We start from the raw sequence: 13,955 nt of genomic DNA on the forward strand, positions 1-13,955 counted from the left end.
GTTTAGGCACAAAAATATTTACCGTTGTGTTACAATAGCCCAGAGTATTAAAGCTTCTAGTGTTTGCCTGTAATCCTGGGCATCCCCTGGTTTATAGGTGCATCACTCTACTTTGATCTGCCATCTTTACATGTCCATCTTTCCTCCGTGTATATCTGTGTCTTCACACAGGCTTCTTATAGGGACACCAATCATTGAATTTGAGGAGTAACCTAATTCATTATGATCTTATCTTACAGTAAGACCACGTACCTATTTTTAGCCTGGGTGCAATAAGCTGTACCATGTAGCCTATGTGTGAAGTAGGCTTTATCATCCAGGTTTGTGTAAGTATACTCTTATGATGTTTGCACAATGATGAAATCACCTATCAATGCATTTCTCAGAATGTATCCCCGTTGTTAAGCAATGCATGACAGTATATATACATTTCTAGTATTTTTTGCTATCCTCTCCTTTTTGCCTTTTTTACTCTGTCCTCCGCCTTTATTTTATTCTTCTTATCAATGAGGTTTTCCTTTCATTTATATCATTAACATCTTAAATACACTTGTGAATCCTTTTAGACTACATAGGGATGTAATTTTCATTTATGCTTGCTTTATGTTTCTGATGTTGGTTTTATCTGCTTACTTTCCTCACCTGGATTTCTTCAGCCTGTTTGATTCCTTATTGCCAAACTAAGTTTGCAGACTGCACAGCACCTTCTTTGTTTACTTGTTTTTTAACTTCATTTCTTCTGTTAAAGTGGGCAATGAAATGGTGTAAAAAGTCTGGATTCAAGCAGTAAGCCTGGTCCCTGTCTTCAGTCCCACATTGATGATTTTTAGTTCTTTGCCCTGCCGTAAGAGTTAAAACCACCAGCCACAAGTCTCAGCAAACCTGTGGCATCAGGTCTCCATCACGTTGCATTGGTGTTACTTTTCTTCTAAGGAGCTCTTATGTTGTTTTTATCCTGGCTGTGTAATTTTGATTTTTGAGTTCTACTACATTTTATCATTTTCCTATCTTGGGAAAGAAAGGCCATCAAAGCAAGGAATTATGATATCACCTTAATGGGAAATTCAACATAACAAAAAGCAAGACTCTTCACTTACCTGTTGGATAGAGGGCCTTTTACATGCCTGTTAGGCTTTGCAAATTTTTCATTTATCCATTCAAGTTGAATAGTGTAAGCCATCTGTTTAAATTTTTAGAAACTTCTGCCCTTATCCTTAAAAAAGTTACCACAAAATTAAAACAGCTATTTTCCCAAATATTATTATAGTATTTCAGGAAAAATTGTTATGAAAACATAGTTTGGTGTTATTGTAATAAAAATAGTATGATCTTTAGAAATATATTTTATTAGAATTCACTGTTAAGGACTCTACACATGCTAATACATCTTTTAACAAAGTGTTTGTACAAACATCAATTGGAATTTCATGCCAATTATCTTTTTATTTTATGTATTTTATACTACTTTTCAGGTAAACATACATATGCACATATATATCTGTATATCTGTGTATATACAAACACACACACACACACACACATACTGTTTATCAAGGCTGTTGATGCTATATAGTGATCTTGCCATGTGTCTATTAGCAAACCAAATTTCTTCTTATGACAAGTATAACCCATTTTCTTATTTATTTGCAAGCAAATCTTGGTAGGTGCTAACACCTGACCATAGTGGATAAAGTCAGGAAGCAAGCTATACTTTTCTTCTGGCTTTTCAGGTTTACATTTAGGAAGAAGAGAGGTTGTTATTGAATCATAAATGTATCTTTATGTATTCTCATTCCTAGGCTGAGTCGTCTGTTCAGAGATTCACTCTCTGTTTAGAAATGCAGTCTTCATTTAATGTCCTCAAAATATGCTCTTTTGCAGCCTCTTCCTTCTGTATAAAACTAAATGTGTCATTTGTCCCTGAGCAGATGTTAACAAGTATAAACAGAAAGTCGAATGCAGCTACATATATAGAGAAAACAGCAAAATAAAAAGGGAGAGGTGCTAACTAAAATTAAAGTGCAATTTAGTGACTTTATGTAAAATTTTTTTCTACATGCATTGCAAAATTCTAAATATCTGTGAGTATGTTGATTGACAATGTGAATGATGTAACAGACATTTTCAGCACATCTTGGCCTATCAGAATATATGAATTTGGCGATTCCTTCCTTTGATTATGGAAAGTATAATATAAGGGAATGAAGTAGTCCTCATTGGTGAACTAGTTAACGCTGCTATTTAGTGCCAGAGAGTTATCAAGGCAAAATATTTTATCCCTCATTGCGTAATTTTAAATCTTAAATATTTTAAAACCTAAAAATGAAAAAAGAAAATATTGATTTTATAATATTTGCTTCGGTTTTAAGAAATCAATGTTGTTGCAGTTGTCTATTTTGTTGCAAATATTACTGAACATGGAAAACACCTATTAAAACTGTGATGCATAGTTGAAAGTTAACCCTTAACTGAGACAATGTCTGGAAATGAAAGGCAACATTTACATATGTTGTCTCATTATCCAAACTATTTGAAAAATATTAAAGCAGTGAACTCTACCTATATAATTACTTTCTAGTATTTGCAATGTGACTTAAATATTATTATGAGGAACCATGCTAAGGATCAGAAATAGATTTTCGTTGAAATGGGGAAAACATAGCGAATAGAAGAAATATGTCTTAACGTAAACAATGGAGGATAGTTTTACGACCTCAGCAATACCTTCCTGCCCTGATTTCCTTATTCCAGCTACCACTTGTCTGACCTAGGAGTCAAAATTATCATTCAAAATTGTAAAAGATGCTTTTATTCTCAGTGCTTACCCATTCATAAATTACTTAAATAATATATATGACTAATACATCTTTGTGTATATATGCAAGAAATATAATTTGTAGATAATTTCAGTAACCCATTATGACTAGTTAAAAGTATAACCCAATCAGGAATTATTATATATCATATATATTTTGTTATGTATTAGTATCCTAGGGCTGTCGTGACAAATAATCACAGACTGATTGGCTTAAAATAACAGGAATTTATTGCCTCACAGTTCTAGAGGCCAAGAGTCTGAAACGAAGGTATTGGCAAGACCAAGCTCCCTTTGAAGGTTTAGGAAAAAATTTTTTCTTGCCCCTTTTAAGCTTCTAGTGTTTGCCTGTAATCCTTGGCATCCCTTGGTTTATAGGTGTATCACTCTACCTTCTGCCTCCATCTTTACATGTCCATCTTCCCCCTATGTATATCTGTGTCTTCATACAGCCTTCTTATAAGGACATCAGTCATTGGACTTGGGGAGTTCCCTAATTCATTATTATCTTAATTACATATGCAAAGACTTTATTTCAAAATAAGATAATATATTTTTACCAGTTCTAGGGGGAACATGAAGTTTTGGGAAAAACTACTACAAGTCAGCATATTAATTTTTATAATGATATAAAATTTCTACTTTTGATTTAAAGCAGAGCCATTTGACAATCAAATATGTAGACTAATTCAATATGAAGTCATTAATTTTGATCAGTGTGTGTCCCTTTCTTCAAGGTTAACACCTGACATCTGGGTAAACTCATTCTCATCAAGAAGTATTTGGAGATCTAAGTAGATTTAAATACATAGCACTAGTAAAAAATATGTAATAGTTATATATTGGTAAAACAATTAACTGTTTTGTTTTCTGTTTTTAGTATTTTATTTATAAGCAGTAGTCCTGTTGCATGGAGGGTGCTGTCTTTAGTGAAATCTGAGGAATACTGTTAAATACAACACAGAGAAGAATAAAAACATAGGGATTTTGGAAATCTGCACACTTTTATTTTCCAATTTCAGGAAATTATCTTAATTCACACTTTAGATGTGACCTCTAACAGCCTTATATAGATCTTGGAAAGTTTGTGAAGTGATGAAAACATGTAATGATTTTCTGTGAATTTCTGTTGATCTTACAGGTGCTCCCTACTGGGAGGCTTTGATTTATTCTGTACTATGAACCATGGGAAAGTAAAGTATTACACAGGCCGTTTCCTTTTAAGGTTGAAATGGGAATTATTATTAATTACCCTGGGACAATAGGTATAAGAGGACACTTGAGCCTCCTAGCTATTTATAAACCTACTGATCTTTTTATTGCTAATTTGAATAATTGTTTCTCTCACATGCCTCATCACAGAATAAAGTAATGATCAGACATGACTTCTCTTAGTCATGGTTAATGTTTCATAGCCATTGAACTAGTGAGAAGAAAGGTACTAAGGCAGTGGGATGACTATGCAAAATGGTATTACCTGTTTTGTGAAATCCCATAGAGGGAAGAAACTACATATGTAATTTGGAAGAAAATGTAAAAGCTACTGTCTTTAATTTAAAATTCACATATAATGAACTAAACATTATTCTTGCATACATATCTTTTTTCCCAATTGCATGGATTACTGAAAATAAAATTAAGTGGTACTGAAAATCATCAGAATATCATTGAAAATACTCTGACACCCATGTATAGGGAGGGCCAACTGTATAGGAAATACTAAAGGCAACAGAGGGAGCTTTTGAGGAACAGAGAATATGGCTGTGACAGCAAGCATGGAAAGAGACGTTTGATTTTGGAAATCCCTTATTATCTACAGAGTGTTACTGAATAAGAAGATTCTCATGGAGTGTTTTTGCCACAGAAATAGGTTCTGGCATGTGCCAATGCGATTAAGCACCCTATTCATCTCTGTCAGTCATGGCCCTTCAAAGACTGATTTCAAAGAATTGCTTGTTATGAGGAGGAGGACAGGAGGAAACATTTGAAAGAACAAATGATTAATGGCATCGTTACTGAGTCTTGTAGTTCTTATGCAAAACCTACAGTGTTTGTATGAAAACATGGAAACAACTGGAATATCCATGGATTTCCTCATCCTGAATCTTTGACCTGAAAATACATTAACCTAACAAGCCACATATTGAAACTAAACTTGATTTCATGGCTAGATAGCAAGTGGTGATCAGTATTGGTTCTATCTACACATTTTGCTGGGAATAGAAAAGAGCTAATATTATTTCTATTGCATAAATTATGACATTTGGTCTTTGGGGGCAACCTGTTAATAGAGACTAAAACTCATGGAGAATGAGGCCTTCAGTAATATACAATAGTTTTTATTAATTTATGAGACTCTCATTAGCCAACAGATTTTGAAGCTCTATGCCATGGGTACCTTAAATTAACATGGATAAATGAAAAAAAATCTATGTTGGACTATATGTATAAAATAACCCGATTTTTGTAACAACAATACCCACAAAGTTTTGGGGACTATACATGTATGTATAATATACATACAATCAAATAAATATATTTTGTCAATGCCTTCCAACTGGTTATACTGTAGTAATCTGTGACTTATTGGATTCAGGACTGGATTGAGAAAAGATGGGAAAATCTGGGAAAAGATTTTTTTTTTTACTTGATATTCTGTAGAAGATGTTTGAACTTCCAGAAAGGGACAGAATTACTAAAATCTTACTTGTCATAACAGATATGATAAAAAATAAAATTACATAATGTATAACATTCAAAATGAAGGAAGAACAGTCTTCTTTGTTGCCAGAAGGCTGAGAGTGGTGTGTTGGTCCTTAGGTAAAAAAAGGAAAGAGGGATGTGTAACAAAATTACTGTTGCCAAGGAGAACAAAGAGGATCCCTGCTTCATTTTCTAGGCAAGACCCTGCAAGTATAATTATGTTTCTTAAGACTTTTCAGGTTGCCACTACTCTCCTTCAAACAAGTCACAGAAATGATGTTATTATCAACTATTTGGATATGATTGATATTATGCATTAATGTGCCAATTCTGCCAAACATCTACTAAATATGTGAGATATATAGTACCAGTAGAAAGGTTAAATATTTTCCTGAAAGTACTTTTTAACTATTGTGCTTACAAATAAATCACAGGAACTTAAATATATCATTCTGGCTTACTACAGAGGATGGGGGTAATTACACCAATTTCACAAAACTTATTACTAATTTACAGTGTAAGCCTATTATATTGCTAATAAGAAAGATAAGGGAAAGGTGAGACAAGGCCATGGAAAGGACGAGGACGATGGAGACTGCTGGCATTATTTAATATCTTATGAAATTGCTGCATTGTGAAGAGCAGGTATAATTGTTAAAAAGAGCAGATATTTGGCAGAAAATTAATTTTAAAGCAATGTATCATCAGTCTTATCTAGTCAGGACAACAGAAACATCCTAGTTAATTCAAACAGAAAGTATTTAAAACATGAATTTTTTTCCCAAAGTATTAGAATGATGGAGGAGTAAAAGGGGGAGAGACTATATGTAATTATCACTTACCACTGGAAACTACTATTACCTCTTTGGCTGGAGGGTCAAAAGGGAAAGCAGTGACCCAGAGCCCTATTATGGCATGCTGCTGTGGCCACTTCGGCTCTTCAAATTACTGACTTTCCATATTTCAGCAACCCTTGAGTCACACGCCTCCTGATGCTACAGGAACCTTGGAACCCATAGGCTGAATGAAGCTCCTGGACTCATCCAGGCTATTGATGGAGTCCACATTTCAGTTGTTACTACTGCATTGTCTGTTGTTGGAGTCAGAGCCAGTGAGCACTGTGCTGCTGAGTCTGCTGAACTAGCTCTGCTTCTGTTGCCAGAGCCAGAAGCAGAAGAGGGGAAAAATGCCTTTTCTCCCCTTCCTTTTAATTTCCTACCGGGATCTCTTATTGACAAGATCTACTGGAGATCACACAGCATTGGATTCTGCAGAATTCCAGCTACAAATTGTATTAATTTATTCAACAAGCATATATTGAGTATTTACAGTGTGCCAGATATATTTTTAAGCATTGGAGACTCCAAAGTAAATAGACGAGAGAGAAGTCTGCCTCTGTGGTGCTCACACTTTGGCAATGAGCAAGAAAATAATCACATATATAAATGACTGTAATGTAATATGATGATAAGGACCAAGAAGAAACAAATAAATAAAATACTGATATAAAAGTTATAGACTTATGGTGAAGTGGTGCCAGAGTTGAGGGAGTCTACCTGATAAAGTAGTATTTGAGCAAACTTCTAAAGAAAATGGATTCTGAGCCATCTGGGTATCTGCAGAAGAGTGTTCTTGGGAGAGGTGTAATATAGTACAAAGCCCTTCAAGCTCGGATGATTGGCAAGTATGAGACCAAAACATGGAAGCCAGCATGGCTGGTGCAGAGGGGCAAAGGTAAGAGTTGTAGGAGTTGAGGACAAAGAGGTGTCATTCTCCTTCGCCTGCTCTGGGAAGTAATTTGAATTTCTTATGTGCGATTTTGTCTACAGATCAGGGTTCATATGTTATATTTTCTTGGAAAATCACCCTTAAAATGTGTAATTTTTATATTAACAAACAAAATGGGGAATGGGGTAGTTGATGTTAATTTAAATGTCAGAAGACTATTTGTATTTTTATGGGACAGTTGAGTTTCTGTTACTTTAAACTTTACTATAAAGTTTGTTACTATAAACTTTAAAAATGCTCATTAAGAAGTTTTTACCCCAAATTATCATCATAACTTCATATTTTAATAATTTTTTAAAACAATTTTAGAGAAATAGTTTTGCAATCTAGTCATCTGACAAGGGCTAATATCCAGAATCTACAATGAACTCAAACAAATTTACAAGAAAAAACAAACAACCCCATCAAAAAGTGGGCAAAGGAAATGAATAGACACTTCTCAAAAGAAGACATTTATGCAGCCAAAAGACACATGAAAAAATGCTCATCATCACTGGCCATCAGAGAAATGCAAATCAAAACCACAATGAGATACCATCTCACACTAGTTAGAATGGCAATCATTAAAAAGTCAGGAAACAACAGGTGCTGGAGAGGACCTGGAGAAATAGAAACACTTTTACAGTGTTGGTGGGACTGTAAACTAGTTCAACCATTGTGGAAGTCAGTGTGGCGATTCCTCAGGGATCTAGAACTAGAAATACCATTTGACCCAGCCATCCCGTTACTGGGTATATAACCAAAGGATTATAAATCATGCTGCTATGAAGACACATGCACACGTATGTTTATTGTGGCAGTATTCACAATAGCAAAGACTTGGAACCAACCCAAATGTCCAACAACAATAGACTGGATTAAGAAAATGTGGCACATATACACCATGGAATACTATGCAGCAATAAAAAATGATGAGTTCATGTCCTTTATAGGGACATGGATGAAGCTGGAAACCATCATTCTCAGCCAACTATTGCAAGGACAAAAAACCAAACACCGCGTGTTGTCACTCATAGGTGGGAATTGAACAATGAGAACACATGGACACAGGAAGGGGAACATCACACACCGGGGTCTGTTGTGGGGTGGGGGGAGGGGGGAGGGATAGAATTTGGAGATATACCTAATGCTAAATGATGAGTTACTCGGTGCAGCACACCAACATGGCACATGTATACATATGTAACTAACCTGCACGTTGTGCACATGTACCCTAAAACTTAAAGTATAATTAAAAAAAAAACTCTTCACAATAAATGTTTTTGTTGAAGTTTATTTTATTGAAAATTCTCAAGGAGACTGCATTAACAACTCTTTTGATGTAGGTAGTCTATGGACTTCTCTTTGAAAAACATTGTTCAAAATGTGCAGCAGATATGTATAGATATTCGTCACAATTTTGACAATGGTAATATTTCTAAATTTGATGTACAGGACGATGACATGCATAAGCTTCTGGTAAATAAGAAAATTAGCTATCAAATAAATTAAAACTATATTTCACCTGTCAAATTAAAATTGTAAACGGACAACACTGGTAAAGGACCTTGAAGCTAGTACCCTTGTTTATGCTGATACCCATCGTATGCATTGAAAAGCAAATATATTCCTGAAACCGTAAATCCAACAATGGTAGCCATATATTCTTTCCTGGTATTAACTATTTATGAGACTTTTGCCAAAGGAATGCAAAAAGAGTACATGTGACATGTGTTTTAAAATGTTAATTGCCTAGTTATTTAAAATTTCTAAGAGAACTAAGAAAAATGGCTTTAGAATTCAAAGTGCATTCTTCAGTGAATATACTTATGCTACTGCAAATAGAATTTCATCAAATTATAGATATTTTGTGATGACTTGGGTCTGTTAAAAACCGAGTTCTTAAGATCTTTCTTCTCTATAAAAAAGGTCTGAAATTATAGAAATATTTTGTTTTAAAATTCTTTTTAATAGAATATAAAATGTTACTTTTTTCTTTTTTCTTATAATTTTAATATTCAGAATTATTAGTCTTATTATGGAATTTTTCACTCCGTGGCACTTGGCTTGATCATCTAGCATCCTGAATTCCTCTGATTATGAAAATACAGATTTTAAAAAATCATGTGAAATATTATTATGTCTTTATGCAAAGACAATTGATATGAAATTAAGCTAAAATTATAAATCTTATCTAGACCAAATTAAGTATCTCACAATTCTATAGCACTGGATTCTAGAATAGTAAATGTGCCTGAACTGAAATAGCTCATGTGTTTTTTTCACTTGTGGAAAAGCTTGTAACTTTAAGAAGATTGAAACTTATGGAGACTATTAATTATTCTCATTAGGTTTTTTTTTTAACTATTTTAGGAATCACCAAGAGTGACAATATCTGCAGATGCAAGAGAAATCGGTGTTAATATACCGTTTGTAGATGTTTTAACTATAGTAAACTTGTTGGCTATAAGAATAATGAATTTTAGCGTAGATTACCTACACTTTGCAGAATCTCATAATTTAAGATTTTTAAATTGAAATAACATTGTAAGTACATACATAAACAATGCAGGTATATGTATGTGCGTGTGCTCATGTGTACTCATATATATGGATTTGTACGTCAAATCTCAAAACTATGGCAACAACTTTTTCTCTAAAAATTGTGTTAAACCTATTAAATCTGAATATGATAAGTCTGCTGAGTACAGATAATATTGAGAAATCAGTGAGAAACCTAGTAAATTACCAAATATGTTCTTTTTCTTTTCCTGTTTTAAAAAACTGAATTATCCATATTCTTTTATCAAGAAATTGCTAAGGAGATTGCAAGAGAGAGAAGTAGGAGACAAGGTAACTTCCATTCCCCCTACTTTCTCTCTCTGTCTCTTTGTTTTTACTTTTCTTCCTGCAGATCCTGCAGTCTCAGACTTCCACTCTGTTCTGAGACCAACACTGTTATGTGAAATGGGTCAAGTGTCATCCATCTTTGGTAAGTTCACTTAAGTTCAGGCTTTTGTCTTCCCTGGTTCTCAATTTCTTTGCTCTTGGAACCCTATTCTTCATGCTCTAACACCGACTCCGCAATGCATCAAGACCTCTTGTGTCACTTATTTACCAGTTGAACGTCTTGAACACTCTTCCAACAAGTGAACTCATTGTATTACAGATAAGGCAGATTCAGACATCCTGACATGTCACGTGCCCTTGTGCTCTGTTGTATCTTATTTAGAATATATTTGTGTCTCTGCACCTTTGTCCACAATTTTCAACCACATTATTTGTTCTTTGTCATATTTTTCTGTGTTGCTCTTTGTGGTCAATGAGACTGCATAGCAGCTGCAGAATCCCATAGTAGGTGGCTTAGGACAGCCATTGGGTTAATAGGTGGAGTTTTTAAGATCATCTTTTCTCTAGAAAAGGCCTAGAATTTGGGAAGGCAGTACAGAATTTGGTCCCTAGAGGTATAGGAGAAACCAGACCAAGGGTAGAGGGGAAGGATGAAGAGAGGACAAAGGTTTCTGTAAGGATATGCTTATTGGGTTTAGGTTTGTAAAACACTGATTTCGAGATAAATGATCTCTGGAATTTCGGTGGGAGTGGAGAATAATGAAGGAGAAGGGAATGGGGTTCTAAGGAGATATTAATGGACAAAAGTAGAGCCCCTAAATTGACATTTATAAAAGAGGACTTCTGCCACTTGTCCTACTCTCCTGATGAACTATTATGGAACGTCATAATGAAAGGATCTGCAGAAATTAAAAAAACATATATACAATGGGCATGTCTTTGATTTCTATTATATCATTTTTAAGTTGTGTTTAGCACTTTCTTGAAGATTTTACTTAAACACAAGTAAATTATTTCCTTAAATCTAAGTATTTTAAGAGTAGTCATTTATTTTCTTATTTATTTATTAATATTTATTGTGTTCAAGGGGCTGTTAAAGGTGTCATTTATTATATACCCCACTGAAAAGAATGTTCACTTTTATTTCTTTTGATTATTCTGATTATCTGTTCATTATGATTATAGAAAACTTAAAAACTAGGATTTATTACCTTCTGATGTCTTGCAACTATTTCTAGACTTTTTCTTATTGTCGTTTACTAGGAAAAAAAATTCATTTTGATATTTCTCTCCTGTTATTATTTTATAATTGCCTTAGTTTTATTTACATTAATATTGCATCTTTTGTATGCATCTTATGTTTGCATTGGTACTTTTAATTTTAAATATTTTTAATATTTAGTAAGAGATGTCAATTTTTAGAAAAGATATAGGTGTATTTCATGTTTTTAAGTCAATGTTTAGTACTTAATTATTATTTTATTATGGAACTTAAGCTATTTAGTAGCATCTCCCCAAACTCATATATATATTTTGTGTAATATGAAAAAATAATTTACAACATACCTTGAGTTATACAACCTTGGGAAATTGTCAAAAGTTCATAGTACCCTTCAAATAAATAGGTTAAGATTAGCTTTTCTGTTCTTTCTGTATGAGTTCATATATATGTTTATAATAAACATTCATGCATTGCTTAGTGACGGGATATGTTTTGAGAAATTTATCGTTAGCAATTTTGTTATTGTGCGAAGACCATGGAGTGTACTTACACAAACCTAGATGGTATAGCTGGTACACATCTAGGCTATATGATATATCTTTTTGCTTGTAGGCTGCAAACCTGTGTAGCATGTTACTGTATGGAATATTATAGGCAGTTGTAACACAATGGTAAGTATTTGTGTATCTAAACATAGAAAGGGTACACTAAGCCATGTGATATGCACAATGTAAAATGGTATACCTGCACAGGGAAGCTCCTTTATACTAGTATGGGACCACCTCTATATATGCAGTCAGTCATTAACTGAAACATTATGCGGAGCATGACTGCAATTTCGTTCCAAGGTCCATTTAGACTTACTTATTTATTTAACTAACTACTAATTTTTTCTATATATATTATAGGAATAAAGCTGAATAACTACAGAGCTTTGCACAATGTTTTATATATTTTACCAGAGATTTGCCATGCCCTCTCACCAGTGATAGAATATGACAAAGTACTGATCTGTATAGCTTCTTTATAAGCTTGAATTTTATGTCATATACTTCTCATCTTTTTTTGTGCTTGGATAGCTTATTATTAGTTCTCGTTTGAGGTCAGTAGGGTAAAATTATATGTTTTCATATGTTCCCATGCCGATTTCAGTGGTTTTCATTTTATCTTCCAGGATATGCTCTATGTGCTGAACAATACCTAGCCATTGTTAACTGAGTGGGTTCATTAATTGCAATGGAATTTGGAGGCAACTGAGTAGGGGAGTTGTTGGATGAGAGGATTTTTTTAAAGAAGGGAAAGTAGGTATTTGCATTCCTCTTAAACTGTTTCAATAAAGAAAACAATTTTCTCTGTGTTCCTATTAGTGTAAACTGTTGATGAGTTTGAAAGCCAAAGCTATCTGGACTTATTCGGAGGCACTGTAAGATGAAAGGATCAGCCTAATCTGGTTTTAAGGGAATAGCTTCATTGGAGTTAATCTGCTATGAGCCAGAAATACAGTTTTCAGAGATTTGTAAAGTAATTGAAGCAGTTGTGAAGGTTAGAGAACAGGAGCCAAAGGTTTCTTTTGCTTTATATTGATTCAATTAGTGAGAAATATAATGTTTAGGGTTTTAATGATAGATATATAGAGATGTAGACAAATAGATCCATATGATATTTTTCATGTTAATATAACTAGTTATTTTGGCTTTCTCCTTATATTAAAAATCATATAGTTTGGAAAGATTTTTTAAAGATGAGCTAAGGATCATATTAACTTCCTAGAGAATTTGTTTTTAAACTATATACTAATTAGTGTAGATGAAGATTATTTGGGCATACCTCTTAGATAAGTAAGCAAACAACAATTGTGTTTTAATTTCTTAAGCTAGTCCAGTAGATCTATAATCTTTGAAATAGTGTTCAAAAATAAATACCAGCAAAAAATTCTGGCATAAATAAAGAAAAATATGTGAGTTACTTTTCATAAAAATCTTCAAATACTAGTTTGATTTTTTTAAATTTTCTAGTAATTCCTTATCATTGGCGTTTGGGAATGACAATATGCATGTATGAGATTTTAAATTGACTATACAATGTATGTATGATTATAATAAAAATAAAAGTATATATCTGGAGTTCACTTACTGAATTTATTTATACTTTACCTTTTTCCAAAAGGATATGGATCAACTGATCATTACACTGTGCTTTCTGTGTAAATATATTTATAACTTTGAAACTAAAGATATTCAAAATAGTACATCTTATGAGGAACCCTTATAGTGCCTTAAGGTGTTCAGTATATATTGTTATATAAATGAGTGAGTGAAGCCAAAAGACATATTAAGTGAGCAAGTGGAACATCTTGGTCTAAAACCTCAACTTTCTTGACCAGAAACTCTGGACCAGAATTATAAATGTTGGCTTGGCATCTGACTTTATGCTTGACCTTAAGCAAGGTTCTGTGTATCTCTGAGCATATATTTCTTCAATTATACAATGTGGGAGTTGGCCTAGATGTAATCTAAGCTTCCGCCTTTCTGTTTGGTGGTGTGACTGGCCATTTGTGCTTGCATAGTCGCATAAATAGCTTGTTAATTACTGAGGATG

At 33.5% G+C, this 13,955-nt stretch overlaps 1 protein-coding gene across 11 annotated transcripts in view; it reads left to right on the forward strand.

Annotated features, from left to right (window-relative positions):
• EPHA6 (EPH receptor A6) overlaps positions 1-13,955 on the forward strand; it is a 943,752-nt gene that overhangs the window by 82,256 nt on the left and 847,541 nt on the right. The gene's annotated exons all lie outside the window — the stretch shown is intronic.

The sequence above is a fragment of the Pan troglodytes genome, chromosome 2, assembly GCF_028858775.2.
Source record: "Pan troglodytes isolate AG18354 chromosome 2, NHGRI_mPanTro3-v2.0_pri, whole genome shotgun sequence".
Lineage (NCBI taxonomy): Eukaryota > Metazoa > Chordata > Mammalia > Primates > Hominidae > Pan > Pan troglodytes.